We start from the raw sequence: 10,420 nt of genomic DNA on the forward strand, positions 1-10,420 counted from the left end.
ACAGAACCCTTGACGGGCCGTTCGCAGATTTTTGCCCGGGCTTTATTTACCGAGGCGGCCGGTACCTCCGTCTGCCTTGGATGGACCGCATCCGCAGATTTTCGTCCGGCCTTAGCTTAAGGAGACGGCCGTTGCCTCCGATCCTCCGGGCTAGAGCCGGGTGAGGTCGTCTCGAACCACGTGCCTGAAGGCCGCCTACGCCGGATTCGGCCCCGCTCATTCGTCGGAGTGACCGCCCGACGCGGGCATCGCTAGATTAGCCGTGGCCCCGATCCTTCCCCATCGACAGCCTTTCGCCCCCTTCGCTCCGGCCTCTGAGGCGGCCGGTACCCCTTTCTTGGATGAGAGAGAACCCTTGACGGGCCGTTCGCAGATTTTTGCCCGGGCTTTATTTACCGAGGCGGCCGGTACCTCCGTCTGCCTTGGATGGACCGCATCCGCAGATTTTCGTCCGGCCTTAGCTTAAGGAGACGGCCGTTGCCTCCGATCCTCCGGGCTAGAGCCGGGTGAGGTCGTCTCGAACCACGTGCCTGAAGGCCGCCTACGCCGGATTCGGCCCCGCTCATTCGTCGGAGTGACCGCCCGACGCGGGCATCGCTAGATTAGCCGTGGCCCCGATCCTTCCCCATCGACAGCCTTTCGCCCCCTTCGCTCCGGCCTCTGAGGCGGCCGGTACCCCTTTCTTGGATGAGACAGAACCCTTGACGGGCCGTTCGCAGATTTTTGCCCGGGCTTTATTTACCGAGGCGGCCGGTACCTCCGTCTGCCTTGGATGGACCGCATCCGCAGATTTTCGTCCGGCCTTAGCTTAAGGAGACGGCCGTTGCCTCCGATCCTCCGGGCTAGAGCCGGGTGAGGTCGTCTCGAACCACGTGCCTGAAGGCCGCCTCGCGCCGGATTCGGCCCCGCTCATTCGTCGGAGTGACCGCCCGACGCGGGCATCGCTAGATTAGCCGTGGCCCCGATCCTTCCCCATCGACAGCCTTTCGCCCCCTTCGCTCCGGCCTCTGAGGCGGCCGGTACCCCTTTCTTGGATGAGACAGAACCCTTGACGGGCCGTTCGCAGATTTTTGCCCGGCCTGTGTTTAAGGAGGCGGCCGGTACCTCCCTCCTTGGATGACCAACAACCCTTGACGGGCCATTCGCAGATTTTTGCCCGGCCTGTGTTTAAGGAGGCGGCCGGTACCTCCCTCCTTGGATGACCAACAACCCTTGACGGGCCATTCGCAGATTTTTGCCCGGCCTGTGTTTAAGGAGGCGGCCGGTACCTCCCTCCTTGGATGACCAACAACCCTTGACGGGCCATTCGCAGATTTTTGCCCGGCCTGTGTTTAAGGAGGCGGCCGGTACCTCCCACCTTGGATGACCCACTACCCTTGACGGGCCCATTCGCAGATTTTTGCCCGGCCTGTGTTTAGGGAGGCGACCGGTCCTCCGTAGCTTGATCGGATTTCCCTTCCGGCCTGTGTTTAAGGAGGCGGCCGGTCCTCCGTAGCTTGACCGGATTTCCCTTCCAGCCTGTGTTTAAGGAGGCGGCTGGTCCTCCCCGGTCGGTTGCCAAGCGACCGGGACCCGCAAGTGGGCAGGAACCGTCCACCCAACGCCGGCGAGCCGGGGCCGGTGGGGGCCCTACCAAGGCGGGTCTAACTTCAGGCGGTGCAAACGGGGGAGGGGGGTAAGGACGGCTGCCGGGAGCAGACAGCCGTCCCCGGGAGGGGGTAGTAGCTTCGCGGCGGCCGCCGGGAGCAGACGGCCGTCCGCGCATTCTGCCAATGCCTGTAGGACTTTGAATATTTCACAGCCGTGCTGTGGCACTTAGAAAATTTTTCAGAGACGTGGCACTTAGAAAGTTTTTCAGAGATGTGGCACTTTGAAAGTTTTTGAGAGATGTGGCACTTTGAAAGTTTTTGAGAGATGTGGCACTTAGAAATTTTTTGAGAGATGTGGCACTTAGAAATTTTTTGAGAGATGTGGCACTTTGAAAATTTTTGAGAAATGTGGCACTTAGAAAATTTTCTCTCTCTCTCTGGAAGTGCCGTGCCTTCTTCAGTTCTGCTATCCGAGCAGGGGACGCTTGCTGGCGGCCGTTACCAGCGCTCGGACCAGGCCCAATTGATTTGCATGGAAAACAATTGCGTCCCCCATGCTCGTTCTGACTATATTTTGCGAAAGGGGGGTAAAGTGATGAGTACACTAAGTGGGGGGACCAACCCATGTACTCTAGAAAAAGTACATGGGTTGACAAAAGACCAGTTGGTAATGCACCCCTGGTACCCAAACCCCTGGTACCTTTAGGCACTTAGAAAAAATTTCGCCCAAATTTGGAGGTCGCTCCAGGGGAAGAGGCCGAATTTTCGCCTATTACGGCCGACCGCGGGAACCAGCCGAGGCGGACGCTTTTCGGCGCAAGAGCCGTTGGCACTTAGAAAATATTCGCTAAACTTCAAAGGACCTCCAGGGGAAGAGGCCGAATTGTCACTTTTTCTGGCCGACATCGGGAACCAGCCGAGTCGGACTCTTTACGGCGGAGCAGCCGTTGGCACTTAGAAAATATTCGCCAAACTCGGCCGGACTTCCAGGGGAAGAGGCCGAATTGTCACTTGTTCTGCCCGACATCGGGAACCAGCCGAGTCGGACACTTTAAGGCGGAGCAGCCGTTGGCACTTAGAAAATATTCGCCAAACTTGAACGGACCTCCAGGGGAAGAGGCCGAATTTTCACCTGTTCTGGCCGACATCGGGAACCAGCCGAGTCGGACGCTTTAAGGCGGAGCAGCCGTTGGCACTTAGAAAATATTCCCCAAACTTGAACGGACCTCCAGGGGAAGAGGCCGAATTTTCACTTGTTCTGGCCGACATCGGGAACCAGCCGAGTCGGACGCTTTAAGGCGGAGCAGCCGTTGGCACTTAGAAAATATTCGTTAAACTTCAACTGACCTCCAGGGGAAGAGGCCGAATTTCCACTTATTCTGGCCGACATCGGGAACCAGCCGAGTCGGACGCTTTACGGCGGAGCAGCCGTTGGCACTTAGGAAATATTCGCCTTAACTCGGCCGGACTTCCAGGGGAAGAGGCCGGATTTTCACTTGTTCTGGCCGACATCGGGAACCAGCCGAGTCGGACTCTTTACGGCGGAACAGCCGTTGGCACTTAGGAAATATTCGCCGAACTCGGCCGGACTTCCAGGGGAAGAGGCCGATTTTTCACTTGTTCTGGCCGACATCGGGAACCAGCCGAGTCGGACCCTTTACGGCGGAACAGCCGTTGGCACTTAGGAAATATTTGCCTTAACTCGGCCGGACTTCCAGGGGAAGAGGCCGGATTTTCACTTGTTCTGGCCGACATCGGGAACCGGCCGAGTCGGACACTTTAAGGCTGAGCAGCCGTTGGCACTTAGGAAATATTCGCCTTAACTCGGCCGGACTTCCAGGGGAAGAGGCCGGATTTTCACTTGTTCTGGCCGACATCGGGAACCAGCCGAGTCGGACACTTTAAGGCTGAGCAGCCGTTGGCACTTAGGAAATATTCGCCTTAACTCGGCCGGACTTCCAGGGGAAGAGGCCGGATTTTCACTTGTTCTGGCCGACATCGGGAACCAGCCGAGTCGGACTCTTTACGGCGGAACAGCCGTTGGCACTTAGGAAATATTTGCCTTAACTCGGCCGGACTTCCAGGGGAAGAGGCCGAATTTTCACTTGTTCTGGCCGACATCGGGAACCAGCCGAGTCGGACTCTTTACGGCGGAACAGCCGTTGGCACTTAGGAAATATTCGCCGAACTTGGCCGGACTTCCAGGGGAAGAGGCCGATTTTTCACTTGTTCTGGCCGACATCGGGAACCAGCCGAGTCGGACTCTTTACGGCGGAACAGCCGTTGGCACTTAGGAAATATTTGCCTTAACTCGGCCGGACTTCCAGGGGAAGAGGCCGAATTTTCACTTGTTCTGGCCGACATCGGGAACCAGCCGAGTCGGACTCTTTACGGCGGAACAGCCGTTGGCACTTAGGAAATATTCGCCGAACTTGGCCGGACTTCCAGGGGAAGAGGCCGATTTTTCACTTGTTCTGGCCGACATCGGGAACCAGCCGAGTCGGACCCTTTACGGCGGAACAGCCGTTGGCACTTGGGAAATATTTGCCTTAACTCGGCCGGACTTCCAGGGGAAGAGGCCGATTTTTCACTTGTTCTGGCCGACATCGGGAACCAGCCGAGTCGGACTCTTTACGGCGGAACAGCCGTTGGCACTTAGGAAATATTTGCCTTAACTCGGCCGGACTTCCAGGGGAAGAGGCCGAATTTTCACTTGTTCTGGCCGACATCGGGAACCAGCCGAGTCGGACTCTTTACGGCGGAACAGCCGTTGGCACTTAGGAAATATTCGCCGAACTCGGCCGGACTTCCAGGGGAAGAGGCCGATTTTTCACTTGTTCTGGCCGACATCGGGAACCAGCCGAGTCGGACCCTTTACGGCGGAACAGCCGTTGGCACTTAGGAAATATTTGCCTTAACTCGGCCGGACTTCCAGGGGAAGAGGCCGGATTTTCACTTGTTCTGGCCGACATCGGGAACCGGCCGAGTCGGACACTTTAAGGCTGAGCAGCCGTTGGCACTTAGGAAATATTCGCCTTAACTCGGCCGGACTTCCAGGGGAAGAGGCCGGATTTTCACTTGTTCTGGCCGACATCGGGAACCAGCCGAGTCGGACACTTTAAGGCTGAGCAGCCGTTGGCACTTAGGAAATATTCGCCTTAACTCGGCCGGACTTCCAGGGGAAGAGGCCGGATTTTCACTTGTTCTGGCCGACATCGGGAACCAGCCGAGTCGGACTCTTTACGGCGGAACAGCCGTTGGCACTTAGGAAATATTTGCCTTAACTCGGCCGGACTTCCAGGGGAAGAGGCCGAATTTTCACTTGTTCTGGCCGACATCGGGAACCAGCCGAGTCGGACTCTTTACGGCGGAACAGCCGTTGGCACTTAGGAAATATTCGCCGAACTTGGCCGGACTTCCAGGGGAAGAGGCCGATTTTTCACTTGTTCTGGCCGACATCGGGAACCAGCCGAGTCGGACTCTTTACGGCGGAACAGCCGTTGGCACTTAGGAAATATTTGCCTTAACTCGGCCGGACTTCCAGGGGAAGAGGCCGAATTTTCACTTGTTCTGGCCGACATCGGGAACCAGCCGAGTCGGACTCTTTACGGCGGAACAGCCGTTGGCACTTAGGAAATATTCGCCGAACTTGGCCGGACTTCCAGGGGAAGAGGCCGATTTTTCACTTGTTCTGGCCGACATCGGGAACCAGCCGAGTCGGACCCTTTACGGCGGAACAGCCGTTGGCACTTGGGAAATATTTGCCTTAACTCGGCCGGACTTCCAGGGGAAGAGGCCGATTTTTCACTTGTTCTGGCCGACATCGGGAACCAGCCGAGTCGGACTCTTTACGGCGGAACAGCCGTTGGCACTTAGGAAATATTTGCCTTAACTCGGCCGGACTTCCAGGGGAAGAGGCCGAATTTTCACTTGTTCTGGCCGACATCGGGAACCAGCCGAGTCGGACTCTTTACGGCGGAACAGCCGTTGGCACTTAGAAAATATTCGTTAAACTTCAACTGACCTCCAGGGGAAGAGGCCGAATTTTCACTTGTTCTGGCCGACATCGGGAACCAGCCGAGTCGGACTCTTTACGGCGGAACAGCCGTTGGCACTTAGAAAATATTCGTTAAACTTCAACTGACCTCCAGGGGAAGAGGCCGAATTTTCACTTGTTCTGGCCGACATCGGGAACCAGCCGAGTCGGACGCTTTTCGGCGGAGCAGCCGTTGGCACTTAGAAAATATTCGTTAATCTTGAACGGACCTCCAGGGGAAGAGGCCGAATTTCCACTTATTCTGGCCGACATCGGGAACCAGCCGAGTCGGACGCTTTACGGCGGAGCAGCCGTTGGCACTTAGGAAATATTTGCCTTAACTCGGCCGGACTTCCAGGGGAAGAGGCCGATTTTTCACTTGTTCTGGCCGACATCGGGAACCAGCCGAGTCGGACCCTTTACGGCGGAACAGCCGTTGGCACTTAGGAAATATTTGCCTTAACTCGGCCGGACTTCCAGGGGAAGAGGCCGATTTTTCACTTGTTCTGGCCGACATCGGGAACCAGCCGAGTCGGACTCTTTACGGCGGAACAGCCGTTGGCACTTAGGAAATATTCGCCAAAATGTTCCGGACCTCCAGGGGAAGAGGCCGAATATTCACTCGTTCTGGCCGACATCGGGAACCAGCCGAGTCGGACACTTTACGGCGGAGCAGCCGTTGGCACTTAGGAAATATTCGTTAAACTTCAACTGACCTCCAGGGGAAGAGGCCGAATTTTCACTTGTTCTGGCCGACATCGGGAACCAGCCGAGTCGGTCTCTTTACGGCGGAGCAGCCGTTAGCACTTAGGAAATATTCGCCGAACTTGGCCGGACTTCCAGGGGAAGAGGCCGGATTTTCACTTGTTCTGGCCGACATCGGGAACCAGCCGAGTCGGACACTTTACGGCGGAGCAGCCGTTGGCACTTAGGAAATATTTGCCTTAACTCGGCCGGACTTCCAGGGGAAGAGGCCGGATTTTCACTTGTTCTGGCCGACATCGGGAACCAGCCGAGTCGGACACTTTAAGGCTGAGCAGCCGTTGGCACTTAGGAAATATTTACCTTAACTCGGCCGGACTTCCAGGGGAAGAGGCCGATTTTTCACTTGTTCTGGCCGACCGGGTGAACCGGCCGAGGCGGACACTTTACGGCGGAGCAGCCGTTGGCACTTAGGAAATATTCGCCAAAATGTTCCGGACCTCCAGGGGAAGAGGCCGAATTTTCACTTGTTCTGGCCGACCGGGGGAACCGGCCGAGGCGGACACTTTACGGCGGAGCACCCGTTGGCACTTAGAAAATATTCGCCAAAATGTTCCGGACCTCCAGGGAAAGAGGCCGAATTTTCGCTCGTTCGGGCCGACCGGGAGAACCGGCCGAGGCGGACACTTTACGGCGGTTGAGCCGTTGGCACTTAGGAAATATTCGCCAAAATGTTCCGGACCTCCAGGGGAAGAGGCCGAATTTTCACTTGTTCTGGCCGACCGGGGGAACCAGCCGAGGCGGACACTTTACGGCGGAGCACCCGTTGGCACTTAGAAAATATTCGCCAAAATGTTCCGGACCTCCAGGGAAAGAGGCCGAATTTTCGCTCGTTCGGGCCGACCGGGAGAACCGGCCGAGGCGGACACTTTACGGCGGTTGAGCCGTTGGCACTTAGAAATTATTCAGACTTCCATCAAACACACATCGGCCTTTTGCCGTCACTGCCCGGGATGGGCACCGTGGTAGCTCGGACAGTTCGTGTGACAGCTTCCGCTGGCACTTAGACAATTTTTAAAATGAAAATAAACAGTTCTGCACATACGTGCCGACTATATTTTGCGAAAGGGGGGTAAAGTGATGAGTACACTAACTGGGGGGACCAAGTACATAAAGCCTACCCCTGGTACCTCAGAGAGGCCGAATTGACACATTTTGTGTCCGACCGCGGGAACCAGCCGAGGCGGACGCTTTTCGGCGCAAGAGCCGTTGGCACTTAGAAAATATTCGTTAATCTTGAACGGACCTCCAGGGGAAGAGGCCGAATTTTCACTTGTTCTGGCCGACATCGGGAACCAGCCGAGTCGGACGCTTTACGGCGGAGCAGCCGTTGGCACTTAGGAAATATTCGTTAATCTTGAACGGACCTCCAGGGGAAGAGGCCGAATTTTCACTTGTTCTGGCCGACATCGGGAACCAGCCGAGTCGGACGCTTTACGGCGGAGCAGCCGTTGGCACTTAGAAAATATTCGTTAAACTTCAACTGACCTCCAGGGGAAGAGGCCGAATTTCCACTTGTTCTGGCCGACATCGGGAACCAGCCGAGTCGGACACCTTACGGCGGAAGAGCCGATGGCACTTAGAAAATATTCGTTAAACTTGAACGGACCTCCAGGGGAAGAGGCCGAATTTTCGCTTGTTCAGGCCGACCGGAGGAACCGGCCGAGTCGGACACCTTACGGCGGAAGAGCCGATGGCACTTAGAAAATATTCGTTAAACTTGACAGGACCTCCAGGGGAAGAGGCCGAATTTTCGCTCGTTCAGGCCGACCGGAGGAACCGGCCGAGTCGGACACCTTACGGCGGAAGAGCCGATGGCACTTAGAAAATATTCGTTAAACTTGACAGGACCTCCAGGGGAAGAGGCCGAATTTTCGCTCGTTCAGGCCGACCGGAGGAACCGGCCGAGTCGGACACATTACGGCGGAAGAGCCGATGGCACTTAGAAAATATTCGTTAAACTTGACAGGACCTCCAGGGGAAGAGGCCGAATTTTCGCTCGTTCAGGCCGACCGGAGGAACCGGCCGGGTCGGACACCTTACGGCGGAAGAGCCGATGGCACTTAGAAAATATTCGCCAAAATGTTCCGGACCTCCAGGGGAAGAGGCCGAATTTTCACTTGTTCAGGCCGACCGGAGGAACCGGCCGGGTCGGACACGTTACGGCGGAACAGCCGTTGGCACTTAGAAAATATTCGTCAAAGTCGTCCGGACCTCCAGGGGAAGAGGCCGAATTTTCGCTCGTTCGGGCCGACCGGAGGAACCGGCCGGGTCGGACACGTTACGGCGCAACAGCCGTTCGCACTTAGAAAATATTCGCCAAAGTCGTCCGGACCTCCAGGGGAAGAGGCCGAATTTTCGCTCGTTCGGGCCGACCGGAGGAACCAGCCGGGTCGGACACTTTACGGCGCAACAGCCGTTGGCACTTTGAAAATATTCGCCAAAATGTTCCGGACCTCCAGGGGAAGAGGCCGAATTTTCGCTCGTTCGGGCCGACCGGAGGAACCGGCCGGGTCGGACACGTTACGGCGCAACAGCCGTTGGCACTTTGAAAATATTCGCCAAAATGTTCCGGACCTCCAGGGGAAGAGGCCGAATTTTCGCTCGTTCGGGCCGACCGGAGGAACCGGCCGGGTCGGACACGTTACGGCGCAACAGCCGTTGGCACTTTGAAAATATTCGCCAAAATGTTCCGGACCTCCAGGGGAAGAGGCCGAATTTTCGCTCGTTCGGGCCGACCGGAGGAACCGGCCGGGTCGGACACGTTACGGCGCAACAGCCGTTGGCACTTTGAAAATATTCGCCAAAATGTTCCGGACCTCCAGGGGAAGAGGCCGAATTTTCGCTCGTTCGGGCCGACCGGAGGAACCGGCCGAGTCGGACACCTTACGGCGGAAGAGCCGATGGCACTTAGAAAATATTCGTTAAACTTGACAGGACCTCCAGGGGAAGAGGCCGAATTTTCGCTCGTTCGGGCCGACCGGAGGAACCAGCCGGGTCGGACACGTTACGGCGCAACAGCCGTTCGCACTTAGAAAATATTCGTTAAACTTGACAGGACCTCCAGAGGAAGAGGCCGAATTTTTGCTCGTTCAGGCCGACCGGAGGAACCGGCCGAGTCGGACACCTTACGGCGGAAGAGCCGATGGCACTTTGAAAATATTCGCCAAAATGTTCCGGACCTCCAGGGGAAGAGGCCGAATTTTCGCTCGTTCGGGCCGACCGGAGGAACCGGCCGGGTCGGACACGTTACGGCGGAACAGCCGTTGGCACTTTGAAAATATTCGCCAAAATGTTCCGGACCTCCAGGGGAAGAGGCCGAATTTTCGCTCGTTCGGGGCGACCGGAGGAACCAGCCGGGTCGGACACTTTACGGCGCAACAGCCGTTGGCACTTAGAAAATATTCGCCAAAATGTTCCGGACCTCCAGGGGAAGAGGCCGAATTTTCGCTCGTTCGGGCCGACCGGAGGAACCAGCCGGGTCGGACACTTTACGGCGGAACAGCCGTTGGCACTTTGAAAATATTCGCCAAAATGTTCCGGACCTCCAGGGGAAGAGGCCGAATTTTCGCTCGTTCGGGCCGACCGGAGGAACCAGCCGGGTCGGACACGTTACGGCGCAACAGCCGTTGGCACTTTGAAAATATTCGCCAAAATGTTCCGGACCTCCAGGGGAAGAGGCCGAATTTTCGCTCGTTCGGGCCGACCGGAGGAACCAGCCGGGTCGGACACGTTACGGCGGAACAGCCGTTGGCACTTTGAAAATATTCGCCAAAATGTTCCGGACCTCCAGGGGAAGAGGCCGAATTTTCGCTTGTTCAAGCCGACCGGAGGAACCAGCCGGGTCGGACACGTTACGGCGCAACAGCCGTTGGCACTTTGAAAATATTCGCCAAAATGTTCCGGACCTCCAGGGGAAGAGGCCGAATTTTCGCTCGTTCTGGCCGACCGGGAGAACCAGCCGGGTCGGACACGTTACGGCGCAACAGCCGTTGGCACTTAGAAAATATTCGCCAAAGTCGTCCGGACCTCC

This window comes from Syngnathus scovelli, unplaced genomic scaffold, assembly GCF_024217435.2.
Source record: "Syngnathus scovelli strain Florida unplaced genomic scaffold, RoL_Ssco_1.2 HiC_scaffold_77, whole genome shotgun sequence".
Lineage (NCBI taxonomy): Eukaryota > Metazoa > Chordata > Actinopteri > Syngnathiformes > Syngnathidae > Syngnathus > Syngnathus scovelli.